Source organism: Pinus tabuliformis, chromosome Q (assembly GCF_031772625.1).
Source record: "Pinus tabuliformis cultivar Carrire ecotype Pingquan chromosome Q, CPIR1, whole genome shotgun sequence".
NCBI classification, from domain to species: domain Eukaryota; kingdom Viridiplantae; phylum Streptophyta; class Pinopsida; order Pinales; family Pinaceae; genus Pinus; species Pinus tabuliformis.
This window is the reverse complement of record NC_142296.1, coordinates 428,207,819-428,223,252: the sequence shown is the minus strand read 5'-3', so window position 1 is coordinate 428,223,252 and position 15,434 is coordinate 428,207,819. Positions and strand designations below refer to the sequence as shown.

The 15,434-nt window shown below is 36.5% G+C and overlaps 1 pseudogene; it reads right to left on the bottom strand.

Annotated features, from left to right (window-relative positions):
- Positions 1–268: 268 nt before the first annotated feature.
- On the bottom strand, positions 269–13,528 carry LOC149220042 (pleiotropic drug resistance protein 1-like; annotated as a pseudogene).
- Positions 13,529–15,434: the final 1,906 nt, after the last annotated feature.

Below are 15,434 nucleotides of genomic sequence, written 5' to 3'. Positions count from 1 at the left end.
AACACTCAAGCTTGTATTATTCATTTCTTGCATCAATTGCTTGATTTTATCCAATTTTCCACTTACAAGCACATTGTAAGTCACATCATTATAATCCAATCCACTTGCAGTCTGCTCCAACTAGGTAATTTTTTCCTGCAGCCTACCTTTTTGAAGCCACAAATAACTTGATTTCCCTTGTGGTCGGACTTGAGGATTATAGCAACATGATTGAAAACCTAAGGCAGAGATTGTAGAGCCTACAGGATTATAGAGCCTATTGGATTGTTCACAAAACCATGCCCACCTTCACTTTCCCATCTGTTGTCTCCATCTCGATTTCTACATCACCCAACTACGAAGCAATCATACCATAGGGTGTCCAAGAAGCAAGAGTTGCCCAGTAGTACCATCTCCACCATACAGGTATTTTCTGTTTTCAAAACTCAACCAGAGAATTTACCTTGTTAGGATCACTCAATAGGGGGATTGCCAACTACAGTCAACGTTGCAATTCAAATCATTTCTGGAAGAAAAAATTGATGAAGGGATCAAGAGTTGAAAATATGGCCTTACAAGTCGAGGAATAATGAAACCACAGAAGAGATTCCATGTAGAATAAAAAACTGATGAAATGATTGCAGCAATATGAACTTGGATTCAAGGATATTGTCATCATTCCATAATATGTATAGTATAGAAAAGTGAAGAACATAATGAAGAGGAACCACAAGAACTTGGGAGTTATCCACTTGAAAGAAATCATAGTATAGACCAAGATGGCATAGACTACGGACTATATCAAAACATAGGGCACCTCAATTTCCACTGGTACAGATAACAAGGATGGTCATTCGATGAAATTGATCTTCATAACAAAACTATAATTGACTAGATGTTCACATTTAGATTACCTATTCAAGGGCGTAAGGAAGGGCTGAATACATTCCAGTAGCTTTTTCTCTGTAAAAGACAGTTCGTCCAACCTCGACAACTGGTTGGACACTCAATGAATTGCTAACACCCAGAAAAAGTATAGCACAGTACATCAATCCCATAATATTCATTAGATTTTGTTGTTTTCCTCTGTAAAAGGACACTAAGAATACTTAGAAAGCATTGAGCAGTTGAAGCAAAAGACGTTAAGAGAAATACAATTTACTCTTCTTATAGAGAGCAACAAAATAATTTTCAAGGGAACAAATAAAGACTATAAGTTCACTTCGAAGACATACTTCAGACTGATTTCTCAATATGCTAAGTGACTCTATTGACTCAAATATGAAATAGATAATAAACTAATCAATGATAGAGAAAACAGAATGTCAAATTGAGGTCGGACTAGTTTTGCAAATAAGTCTATTATGCCTGTCAAGAGAGTGTCCAACCTCTTTGTTCCAAGGTCCCAAAAGATGGTTCCATACAGTAGGGAAACCACTGTAGTGAAGAAAAATCACACAACATTATAGTGTGGAATCCTCCAATATGGCCCATGTTGCTTCCAAAGGCATGCTAGGCATTGAACTTTGAAGGATTTTGCATACTGTGTTGGAAAATTCAAATCCTGCAAGTGGGGAGCAGGGGTTCTTAGCTCTTTAATAAGAGCTTGATTCCTCTAAAAGCAGAACAATACATTAGTCAAAAAAGGCTTAAAAAAAATTGTAGTCTATTCTTCGACGCAACAAGCAACAAAAAAATAGAAAAATCATATATGCGCAATGAAAAATCACTTTCTCAAACAAGTTCCTACAATTATGTCTAGACATACTCATAAAGTGTTGATTTTCTGTAGATTTCAACAAAGTCCACACCACACCTTTCCTCAATAACTATGGAACTCACTTCTAGTACCCATGTCGCTAGATTGTATCCTTCTATAATCTGCGGCACTTCTGGAACAGCCTAACAAACCAAACAAGAATCAGACAAGATAATTATTTTCTACCATGGATTGATAATGGTAAGACAATCATTTACTAAATAGCTTATAAAATACATAAAAATAATGACCGTTACCTCAAAATACTCAATGCGTTTATGAGAATGACGACCCAAAGGACCTGTGTAGATGATTTGGCCACCCCTTTTCAGGAGCAAGAGCTGCAGTTCAAGAAACCAATAAAATTGAAGATTTAGCAATTATTGGTTCTGTGGAACCTGCTTTATTCTAGACCCTTGCACCCCTTTCCTTTTGTTAAGCCAAGCAAAGAAACATAAAAAAATGTCATTTGTTTCACATTGCATAGATTGATCATGAAAGTTTTTGAATTGACCTCATCAAAAGCTTCAAAGATATCAATGTTGGGTTGGTGGATGGTACAAACAATTTTTCGACCTATATTGATTTTGTTATGAACAGTATGCATAACTATTACTGCAACATGGGCATCTAGTCCGGAAGTTTTTCTCACCCATGAAGATTATAGAAGGATTAGCAACTAGTTCTACTACTATATATTCTCTTCCTTTGCTCTGTAGAAAGACCTGTCGCTCCAGGCAGCCCTACAAGAGTATCTCTCAAAGGAGTGAGCTCCACAAGCTCCATGACTTCTACAACAAAAATCTGCAGTTTATTGTAACAGCAAAAATCTGTGAGCACAAGTTGTTTGCATGATCTCATTAACAAGGGAATATTTCACTCGAGTACTGCATGCAAAGGGGAAATCTAGACCAACCATTCTAGTTTTCTCATCAACCTCGCAAGGAAGACGGAGCCATGCAGAATACGCGAGTGATTCAAAGACTATGACATTTGGAGAGTGGATGTCATTTTGTTCACAGTATCCTAAAATGCGAGCAAGTGTTTCTTGCTTCTTGGGGAATCCAAAGATGCTTATGGCTTTCAGGTCAACCTTGCAAAATCAAATATTCAGGCTTTCAACATGTCTGAGAAGGAGGCATCTAATACTACTATCACCTATAAAGAAGAGGAGGTAAAAATGGTGACATCCTACACTTACACTGGAGTAGTATCCTCTGGCCCATCCTTCAGTGTAATCCCAACAACAAAATCAAGGTGGAGTAGAGGAAACGAAGGATCAGAAAAGCTATAGAAAAAATGTTTCTAGGTCAACTTCCAAGATAGGTCATGTATCCAAGGCCCACCTCTTAATGTTTAGGCTCTAAAATGACCAAAAAGCCTCCTCCCTAAAATTTTGTTCCAAGCCATAGTTTTTTTCTCTAGCCTCAAAAGGACCAAATTTAAGGAGATAAATTTATCTTGGAAGTTGACCTGGAAACATTAGATGGGAAATTGTCAGCGGATGGGTGGAGAGTTGTGATTCTGGTCCCATTTCCCTTCCCAGATCACATGTTGTTGAGTAACCTGAGGTCTTGGCTCGCTTACAAAACTTCAGGATTACATGCTTAGGCATGGTTAAAGGAGTGGATTCAAGAATGACAACACATAGTTTCCCTGGATATTAGCCCGAGGTACGAGAGTCTCAAGGTCTGTATAGTGCCTGGACATATAAGATTAGCTACGTGCCCTGTTTCCTACATTGGTTTAACTATCAGGCATTTTAGTGGCTAGTATGTGCATCATTTTGTAATCCTCGGGAGTCATAACAAGGGATTTACTCTCGTGTTGTGAGTTGCTTAACACTTTGCCATATTAAATAGTATCTGGTAATCTTCTCAACAGTTTGGTTGTATGCCACCCCATTGTATGGATAAGTACTAACAGGACAGAACCTTTGTAGGCAACCTTAGTATGCAGCCTACTGTATAAAATGGAACCTATCATCCAACAATATAATACCCTTGCATGACATATCATCACATTAAATAAATTGATTTCTTTCAACGCGGATGGTACATATGAGGTCCTTGGTTCACTACCCTGTTTTACCACATAACCATAAGGTAGCATTACAATATGCAATCAGCAATGTCTTAGTCTATTATTAGACTCATCGGAAGCTAATTCATGTGATGCTACTGGTGATTCTCACTAGGCATCATTGGTTACCCCATGAATTGCAAGTACAGGCTGCATGGATAGTGGTACTCTTAGAGGTATTGAAATAAGGCTAAGCACCAGTATGCCACTTAACATTAGTGTGTTATATCTAGCATTATTGGTAAAAGGCATTTGACTCCTTAATTCAAGCCTAATGAAACAATAATGTGGCTTACGATTGACCTCACTATCTCACGAACAAAGATCACAAGCCTACTATTTTTTTTGCACTTGTCCCTAATTGTTTCATAATTTAACACGCCTTATCAGTGGTTGCGTAGCTGGTATGAATAGACTAAATCTAGCATGGATACTGCTAGTCAAACAACCATATTTGGTGCATGTACTAGATAATTTACTGTGAGGTAAATATAGCCATAAGACCTCTGATATAATAAAGGCTTTTTCTATCAATGTGCTCACAAAATGTTTTCTGTGTTGGTAATTTTTTTTTTAAAAGGGACTCGTTATGTATATCTAGAATATAATACAATAGGATCTTCATGTCAATTGAGATCAGATCTTTAGATCAAGTAACCATTGAATGTGAGGAAGTCAATCCAATTATTATGATGAAAACCAGCTGACAAGATTTGCAAGATAATAAACTAAAATGAATATTATTAGTGTTTTGTTTCTTCAGATTGCATTGACTCACTTAGATGGCAGACTTATTGTAATGAAATCAAATCGACCACATTTGCAAAATCAGAAAAATAAATCATTTCCTTCTCTCTTAAATGGTAGATTGTAAACCAATTAGGTAGTATTCATTGTTATTGAATGGATGGGAAATAATTACATCTAGGCCTTAATCTCAATCCATTTAAAATTTCTTCCCTTGATAGTGTACTGTCTGTAATCTCTTATTCTGGTTGATGGGTGGTAACAAGCTCAAGGCTAATATATCACAAAATTATTACCTTGTTACATCAACCATTTTCTTCTGTGTGCTCAAAATTTTTGCCAGGGATGTCTTTTTTTTAACCCATTTAACGTCAATGTATATTTGCTAGAATATACACATCAAGATGGTGTTAAGACAATGTTGTGTGTTAAATGCATTACTCATCACAGCATGGTGTCACGATATATAATTAAGTGATGTGTGTTGAATGTATTATTCATTAAAAAAAAAAAAAAAATTAGGGGTTGTTACAAATTCCATGGAAAGCACATAATAGTGATAAGTTGTTCTAAGACGAGTATGAGGTTTGGAAATACAACCCTATAAAGAGACCAGCAAAAGTCTGCCAAGGTCAGAATTTTGATGTTTGGATGTAAGATATATTCTATCATTTTTTTTTACAATCTCGTTTGGGATCAATGGTTTTCTTTGGAAACATTCTTATAGACCTCAGCTAGAAGAAATGACTACTTAAATGCTTGGTTGAAAGTCCTTGTATCAAAGTTGTGATCCACTCCTTAGTCATATCACAAGAATGTATCAAAGGATAATTGTGATGGCTATTGAAGGAGCCACGTCACATACAATTTTAGTGATGAAACTCACAATATGATTTTCAATCATACAGAAATATTGATACGCCTTCTGATCTAGGAAACTCATCTTGATATTTCAAATGACAGCATCATAATTTGGGTTATGGCTCAAAGAAAGATAAGGTCAATGCTGAAAGTTGAAGTGTGAGATAACAAACCTGTGTTTTTCCTTGAAAATATTGCATTGTGTTCAAAAGTAGGATGTTGAAAAGCTCATGAAAGTATCACGCCATTTGTTTTCATGAATATTACATTGTTAAGTAAAGGACCTGGAAGATGCAGTGAATTTGGTTATTGTTGGTGCCAAGGGCATTTGAAGGATGGAACCTATTTTTGTTCAATCTTGAAAGTTAAGAATTCGAAATAAGGAAAAAATCAATGTCAAAGCACATTGTGATGGAGCAAGTTCATCGTTTGACATAACAAGCTTATAATGAAGAAAAAGGTCGAGTCCTCTTTCAAGTTTGGAGACAAAAGTACTCTCAAGAAAGATGAGTCATTTGCAAAACTGAATTATTACTAACTGATATGAGAAAGGATGAGCTACTTGGGTTGAAAAGGTCAAAAACAATGTTCAGCTGCAAATATAGAGTTGCAAGAATATCCTTACTAGTACTACTGAAGCAGTAACCAAGTATGTTATGGGTCTATCATATTTATCTCTTGATGAAGACATCTCATTGGAAGATCCATGATCTTGACTCTTTCGCTTAGTCTCATATCAAGATGAAATATCCTTTGATTGTTTTCTGAGGCATTGGGACTCTATGATTTTTTGGACATTTGGTTATGAAAAGGAAAATTGGCACATTACAAAGTCTAATTGGACTTGTAAGGGGTGTAAAATGTAACTAGGATTTATCCTAGAAGACTAGAAGTCTTGAATGTAAAAATCCTATGGTTTGTAGATAAAACCCTAGATTAATGTTTTCGCTGAAAGAAGAAACCCTAGCCTATGCAAGGAAGCAATGGCACCATGTTGATGATGAGGACAAGGATGATAAAATTTAAATATGGATGCAAGAAGGTTAATATCAAGAGGGAGCTAACATTTCCTATGATCCTCAAAAGATAAGTAACTTATATCTCTCTTCCTTGATTATTGTTGTTAGCTAGCCTCTTGTCTTTGCTTCTCTTTGTTGGGTTATAATCATTCTTCCGTGACCTCCTGGTGAGGATTGCAGGTACATAATGAAGGTTGCCAAGGCTCTGGCAACAGATGGAAGAAGTGGAAGAACAAAGTAAAGCTTGTGACAAGAGGATATTCCTATAATTGGTGATGTGTTGAGAGATATTATACTAGATGTGATCTTAAGCTTAGAGGGAGGAGGCAGATCCAAAAATATGAAGTATACCTTGATCGTGTCGAAGGAAAGTTAGTGGATATTTCCAAATAGATCTACAAGATCTAGCATGTAGCAGATGGCAATGTTACTACAAAATATAGTAGGCTTTGGAGAGAGACACCCTACAAGACTAAAAGCTAGACTACGTGCTAACAATGGGGTGGAGGCCTAATGTCACCTCAGCCAAAACCCCTGCTCTTTACGAACTTTCACTAATGGGAGGAGTCTTGGTACGAGGGATATCACTTAAAATGTATATGCTAGGTATAAGGTACAATGTGATCAAGCTACGACTCATTCAAGAGAGAGACTCAATAATGTTTCAAAGCTTCAAGGAAGCAAAACACTCTCTAAGAAAAGCCTTAGAAATCAAGGTTCAAGACCTATGGTTTTGAGGTTTTTCAATGGTGATAGGTGTTCACAAGGTCAAGAACAAAGAGAAAGGTTTCCTTGCAAAGATAATAATTTATTCCAAGGCTCATGAAACCCTTAACAAAGTCCTTAAGTTGAGGGAGAAGAAACTAAGGGTTTCCTTCCTAGGGAAAATTTGATTGGATACCCACCAAAATTATAGGTCATGTATCCAAGACTCACCTCTTGATGTTTAGGCTCTCAAACTACCAAAAAGCCTCCTCCCTAAAATTTTGTTCTAGGCCCTTGTTTTTTTCTCTAGCCTCAAAAGGACCAAATTTAAGGAGATAAATTTATATTGGAAGTTGACCTAGAAACATTATATGGGTTTAGATATTTGGGCTTAGATGGCATAAACATTAAACTCTATAACTTCATAAAACATAGGAAGGGACAAGCAGAGTCAGAATATGTAATAGATACTACCCTCTCATATCAATAGCAGCCTGGAAGAAAGGAAAATTTTAGAGTTAAATGTGAAGAATATCAATAGATCAAATTATTTTAGGCAAATTTCAAAGCCTAAGTTGATTGAGCAATTGAAGTTCTAGTCTTCATTACCTAAGGAACTTGGGTTTGGGTTTTGTGGTAAAGTCCTCCGAACAGGTGGACTAGAGAAAACTGGGATAACAGATTGAATTTTAACTACCTGTGTAGTTTGGAGTGGAAAAGGCACCAAATTGATGTCATTTCTTAGGAAATTCGAATGAGGTCGTTGACAGGGAGGGGCTAAGAAAACTAGCATTGATGTCCTTATTGTCATAGGTCCAACCATTGATGAAGTAGACCCACAGTATCCAAGTGCTAAAAAGGATGACCCAGTTTGAGGAATAGTTTGTGGCATCCATTATTGTTGCCTCTGCTACTACTGCTGCCTATGCAAACCCTAGGATTTCATTGAATTAGACCAGCATAACAAATTGTTAGAAGAAAATGTTGCAACCCACTCTGATACATTGGAATTCCTAATGTAGGAATGTTGTTATCCCTTAGGATATCACATTTAATCCATTCCTCTACACCTCTCTCAAGTTATTTAAATGGGGTGGGCACTTGCTGAGATGCTATTCTATGTACAGTTCTATCATTTGCACCAGCTCTGTTTGCTACAATAACTTCCCTAGACAGTGAAGGAGATCAAATAAGCATATATAAAAATATCAGAGACATAAAAAAATCAGACATGGCAGAAAAGGCCTCAGCCTAGATGTATTCCTCACATTCTCAATGTAATATACAAATAATGATAATAGTACAAATAAATACATGAGGAAGTTTGTCTCAAGATAGTAAGTCTATCTTGGACACTATGGTTGAGAAAATATCTCAACCAAACACTAATCTAGGAGCCTAACTAGTTGAGAGAATCTCTCAACCAACTAAGACTCCTAACCATGAGGAACAAACTCAATCTAGAAAGGTAGGATTAAATCCAACTTTCTTGATTTTAATTAATTTAATTGTTTTGGAATTATAATTGTTTTCAACACATGAGAGTGAGGCTAACATTCCACCCCTCAATGATAAGTCCAAAATAAGAACCAGGAGCCATCGTCCAAGTTCTCATGCTGAAATTGTTGATCCTCAAAAAACCTGCCTGAAAAACCGCCAAAGCTGGATGTTGAAAAAACTCCAATCATAAGAGAACATGAGTCAACTGCAAGTCTGAGTCATCTCTGAAATTTTGCTTGAAAACTCCATCATGTGCCAAGATGCTAAAGCATCCATCTGTCCTTTGCTTGCAATTAGCATTCTTTGTCCACTGACAAAATATTGAGAACACCCACTGGCTACTTTGATGTTGACCACCCACTGGCTGCTTTAATGTTGATGATGCCCACTGGTTGATTTGTTGATTATGCCCATTGGATGATTTGAAGATGCCCACTGGCTACTTTTGATGATGTTGTCGATACTTTCAGTCTGAAAACCACCCTTAATTCCCTTATCATTTCCCCCCTTTGTCAACTGAAAGGAGAGACAATCATCTGCATTTGATTTCTGAACTCCCCCCCTTTTAGGTGTAGGAGAGTTTCATTGTTGTACTCCCGCTTTCAGGTGCATGAGAGTACAATCTTCAATTGATTGTTGGCTGCAATAGTTGAGATTGAATTCTGTTGTAAAACTTATACAATCGTTTTACTGTTGATGATAATTGATCTTTAATCTGGTAGGTTGGTCTTGTTTGCAACGTTTCTCTAATGAGTGATTCTTCTTGCCACAATGGTGACAAGGATGGAGATCAAAACAATGATCTTCCATGTGACCTTTTTTTTGACAATGTTTGCATGTGGGTTTGTCTTCAACTTTCTCATGGCTTGTTGATGTTATTTGATTAAGAAATCCTGCACTGATGAACTTGATCGGCTTAGAATAATCGAGGATATGCAAGTTGTTTTCATCTTTGTCATATCCTAATCCTCATCGATTTTTGTTACTTTGGAGTTCTTCCCACAGCTTGATGATTGGTTTGGAAGAAGCAAGTTCAATTTGATCATGAACAACTTCTACACTTGAAGTTGTTTGGATGAGTGATTTGGAATCAACATCTTTATCTTCATCTGTATGGTTGAATGACTTGGAAGCAACACTCTTATGTTGTAGCTCATCTCTTTGTAGTTGCGACTCTAGTTGAAGGAACTCAATTGTTTCATGTGCATGTTGTAGATTCATTGAAATATCAACAAGAGTTGCTTTGCTGATTTGCACCATGTCTTCAGCAGTTGAGAGGATCAAATTGTTAAGAATCTGTAACAACTGAATGCTTTTCGCCATGTGAACTTGCTGGAACTCACGCTCGCTTGCTTTTAATACTTGTTGGATTTTTAGAACTCGCTCACTTGAATGCTTGCTTGAACTCACACTCGCTTGCTGTAGATATGAATAGGCTTGATTGTTGTTTGAATATTTGCTTTCGTTAAAGTTGAACTCACTCAGTTTCAGGCTCTCTTGATGTTGTGAACTTTGGACTTACTTGAACTCACACTCTTGATTGATCAAAAGAAGGGTGTCGAATACTATCGAAAATGCACCCAAGAAAAAAACTTAAAATGATTTGAATGACTTAGTTAAAAAAACAATGGATTCACTTAGTTTAATTGATTCCTTATCAATTCAAAGCTTGGGTGTCGGGTTCAACAAGAATGCACCCTTACAATTCAACTCAATTTGACTTTGATTACAAGTTGACTTACAAAAAAATTATTTGCAAGTTATACAATGAATAATTGTTGTTGAATGTTGATGTAGACTTTGCCTTGGAATGCTTGAGTTTTCAGCTTCATTAACTTGATTTGCCTTGAGTGAATGATGTTGAATTTCTTGTTGATATTGAATTTTGATGTTGCCAACCTTAATTATGTGTTGTAGTTGTGCAAATGCATGTGATTGTTTGTGCTTGATTGAATGCTCGTTGCAGATTATTAATTTTATGTGCTTTGATTAATGTGCTTGTTTCATTCACTTGCTTTAGACTCCATGTGTTTTAGATAAGATATTTGTAGTGTCAAAACTAGACAAAAAGACATGCACAATCAATTACTACACAAGGTGTACTTAGTATCCCCTTATTCAATTTTGGGTGGATCTAGGACACAATCACCACCAAAAAATATGTCTTTATTAAGTATTTGAGTACATCAACCTTTTTATCTTTACAACATCTTCGTTGAAACTTCTTAAGCACAAAGTTTGAGAACTCCTTGAAGGCAAATTGTCTTCAAAAACTAAATGTTCACTCACTCAATCTCTCTCAAAGTAAAATATTACTTTGGATTACAACAATAAAATTTTCTAAAAAATCACTTATCACTCCAAGTACAAAACACTTATCACTCCAAAATTACAAAAAATAATTTCACCTTGTCACTCCACAAAATCACACTTCATCTCTCCAAAATAAAAATGAAAAGTTAATACACCTCGCTTACAAATTACCTTATTCCCTCCCGCTGACCCCTGACCCCCCCCCCCCCCCAACAAAAAAATCACTTATTACCCCACTCACTTGTCACTCCCAAAAAATATATATTACCTACATTATCCTGTATTAATTTTATAACCACATTAAAAACCCTTTACAAAGAAATTTAATAAAACTTTCAAATCACTTTACAAAGGTGATTTATAAAAAGGAACGTGAAGATTTCATTTAAGTGATTTCTGAAAAGTAACTAATATGAATTAATCATTTGGTTGACCTGTGAGTGGAAAGAAGGTTTTGTTGGCTTTCCACAGCTTTTGAAGAGTCCCTTTGATGCAACCTCTAGCTCTCCAGTCAACAATGATAATTGATGATCGTACTGCTTCACTACTATTATCAGCATCGCTGCCCAACAACTATTGAATGTTGCCGCCCATCGTCTTATACTTGAATATGAGCACGTCTTCTTTTTTGTGATTATTATTTCCCTTTCATCTTCATCGATGGAGAATGATCATCCGCAGTCCAATTATTTGTTATCATTTAAAATATGAAAGTATTCATGTGCACACTTTCCATTGAATTATAAAGTACTCGGCAAGCCGTAGCTCCACAACGATTTCTTGAATCATTTTTCACGCTCACTCTTTCACATTATTATTCAAACTTTGCAAACAACTGTAGTTTCAATACAATGGCCTACGAATTGTAATGCTTGTTGGATGGTGGCAGTAGGGTTATCTATACATCACCTCAGAATTGAATATATAAACACGAAGGATTTACAACAAATGATGCCTTTTCTTACAGCAAGAGCTAATGCACTGCTTCATACAACACTTTCTTGATCGGTAGAAGAAAAAACACTCCAAGAAAGCTCCACCTTGAATTTTCTAGTTTCCTCTTTTCATCACCTTCATCGGTCTGCTCCCTCATGTTGACAAGTTCTCTCCACGTTGACAACATAGGATGGGTGAGAAGTTCGGATTTTGTTACAACATAATACTCCTCATTTTGAGCTTCTGTGACAGATTGGTGGGTGACAAATTTAAGTAGAAATTTCCTCCTACTACACCAAGAACCTGCAACTCTTTCCTCTTGCTTGGAAAAGATAGTTCTATCACACAACTAGTTTTCTCATATATTCAACAGTGAAATTGCAAACAAATCTTATCACTCTCTCAATCCGAAAGAGCAAACCATAGGCTCTGATACCATATGAAGGAGATAAAATAAGCATATATAAAAATATCAAAGACATAAAAAAACTAAACATGGTGGAAAAGGCCTCAGCCTAAATGTATTCTTCACATTCTTAATGTAATGTACAAATAATGATAATAGTACAAATAAATACATGAGGAAGTTTGTCTCAAGATAGTACGTCTATCTTGGACACTATGGTTGAGAAAATATCTCAACCAAACACTAATCTAGGAGCCTAACTAGTTGGAGAGAATCTCTCAACCAACTAAGCCTAAACTGACTCCTAACTATGAGGAAAAAACTCAATCTAGAAAGGTAGGATTAAATCCAACTTTCTTGATTTTAATTAATTTAATTGTTTTGGAATTATAATTGTTTTTATCACATGAGAGTGAGGCTAACAGACAGTGCTAATGGCAATGGAAATGGCTCTTGCAGAGAGCTCCCAACACAATCACCAAAAAAAATATATTAGCTACAATAACATCCCTTGAGAGAGAGGAGGATGAAGGTGAATCATAAAGAGAGACCAATATATTCCTCTGCAAAAAAATAGACATAATTAGGGGAAAAATCCTAGAACCAGATGATGGCAGAGTAGGACGATGCAACTATTGTTGACAATGATGATTGTGACTAGAACTGAAGCTGGAACAACCTTGTGCGGGAAAATCATAAGAAATACATTATGATGCTCCTCCAGCCCAGGGTTCATAATGTTGGTGTTCAACATAATGGATTATACTCTCTCTCCCTTGGTGAGCATCTTTCTCTTGGATTTTGAGTGTTGTTGTTTCAGCTATTGGGCCAATTGTATCTCCTTAGACCTATGATGTGCAAATGATCTAGCAATAGTGATTTTCTCCTGTTGATTATTACATTTTCCCTCTGCTGGTGCCTATGAGCAAAACCCAAGTTGGTGTGCCACTACCATCCCACAAAAGTAATAAAATTATCATTTATATATTAGACATACTAAACTATTTAGTAGCAAGGAAGAAAAACGTTTCTCAAACTTCACTGCATAACACAAGCCCGAAACTATAATACCTATTATAAGAAAAATACACCTTAAACTATATGTAAAATGGTAAAATTTTAAGAAGCACTTACATTGTTTTAAACTTGACCAGACAATCATGGCAATATTCTTCAACTATTCCTTTTGGTTCTGTTCCTCTGACGCACCTGAATACCCATCCAGGACTTGGCTAAGAGCACTGAGCAACTTGGAAGACAATAATTTGGTTTTATTAATCTCATTTGAGAATCTGAATTTGTGATCAGGTGAAGGAAGTTGGTAACATCACTTTATCGACCACATCTCATCCGCTCCCAAAGTTTTCGATCGAAATACCTGCTATGTAGTTAGGTATTGACGCAAAACATGGTAGTAGGCAGTTTTCCATATCGATTAGTAGATTATTATTTTCATATCATCTTTCTTACATCTCCCAAATGAGATCTCATGAAGATATTTATTCTTTACTGCATGTCAGAGATTGTCTTTCCTAATTTTTATATATCTCTTATCTGTCTCCTTTCTTGCTACATAGAGATGAGAGGACTTTTAAGAGTTCCTTCTCATGAGTTTAAAGGAGACATGTTCACTAACTTCCCTTCTCTGAATTCCCTTCTCTATAAGGATTCTGTCAATCCATTTTATTCCATGCAAGATAACCCATCTATCCTATATATCTCCTTGCATTCATGAAGTCATTTCAAAGAAAAAATGATTACAAATATTCAACTGACATTTTCTTTAAGTGACACAGAACTCACATTCTGTATCATTCAAATGTACACAAATCTTCAACTAAATTTAACATCCCTCCAAGACCAAGAATGATCCTCCAAATGAAAGAACACTTCTCCAAATGTAAGAACACCGAAGTCGGCAAGTAGAATAATGAAGATATTCATGTCGGCTCGAAAATGAATTAAATTAAATAAATGGAAGTAACGTCGACTCAATAAAATAGTCACGGCGGTTCATGAGTTTATGTCGGCTTGCATATATGGACATAACCACTATAAATACCCATCTAGGGTTAGCGAAAATACACGAAGAAAAAATCTCGCATGCCTCTGAAATTTTGCATATAGGAGTAGAGTCGTAGTAGGGTTTGACTACACCTCGTTTGGGTTTTAGGTGCAGTCATGATCTCGAGTATATGGAGTAGGAAGGAGGAATCTCAGACAAGTCTGCAGCTCCGAGTGAGGATAGGATCTCGACATATCTCTGAGACCCTTCGCATGACTGTAAGGTGTAGTTCTTGGATCACTGTAATCTCGGATGGGACAACAATGACTTCGGGTGACACAGTAAGCTGTTATAGTGACTGTAAAGCCCTCACATATATCCCTGTAGTTTTGATCTAGGCATATATATGTGTATCTCGGTGATCTCACACTATTACAGTCTCGGCATGATAAGGAGCAGCAATAATCATTACAGTCTCGGCTTAAATGGAAAGTAAGATCTCAGTGTAGGAAAGAAAGTAATCACAATTTCGGTGAACCTAATTCATGGCAGTCAATGCATATATGTGATGGAAAGAATCTTGAAATCCTTACTGTCTTCATATAGCCTCAGTCTCACTGTCTCTGCTTAAGAAGCATCACATTGATCTTATCGTTGCCCTCACTATCTTGGAACTTTTGTCATAAAGTACATTCTCTACTGCTCACAGTCAGCATGATGATGTTTCCAGCTAGGGTACATTGATTATCCAAATATGGTGTAGCAACAATGAAGCCATTGGTGCATTGATCAGGGATGAAAATCAAGGTCATGATAATGATCTCAATGAAAACGTTGAGATCACCTGTGTGGCAATATCAAGAGACAATCATGGCACAACAATGATGTCAATAGTAATGAAGATCTCAGTGAGGCAGAGGTGCAACAAGGATGATGATCCCAGAAACGATGAAGAAGAGGGTCAATGTCTTGGTCTTGGAGAGGGAATTGTGTCAAGGGTCATGGTTTTGGTATTCGTTAATGGAATCTGTATAAGAAGAATTTTGCATGGGTGTTCCTCTCCAAGAGGGAGAGGTTTTGGCCCTGACAGAAAGCCAAATATTTGTGTTCTTGTCTCTTTTG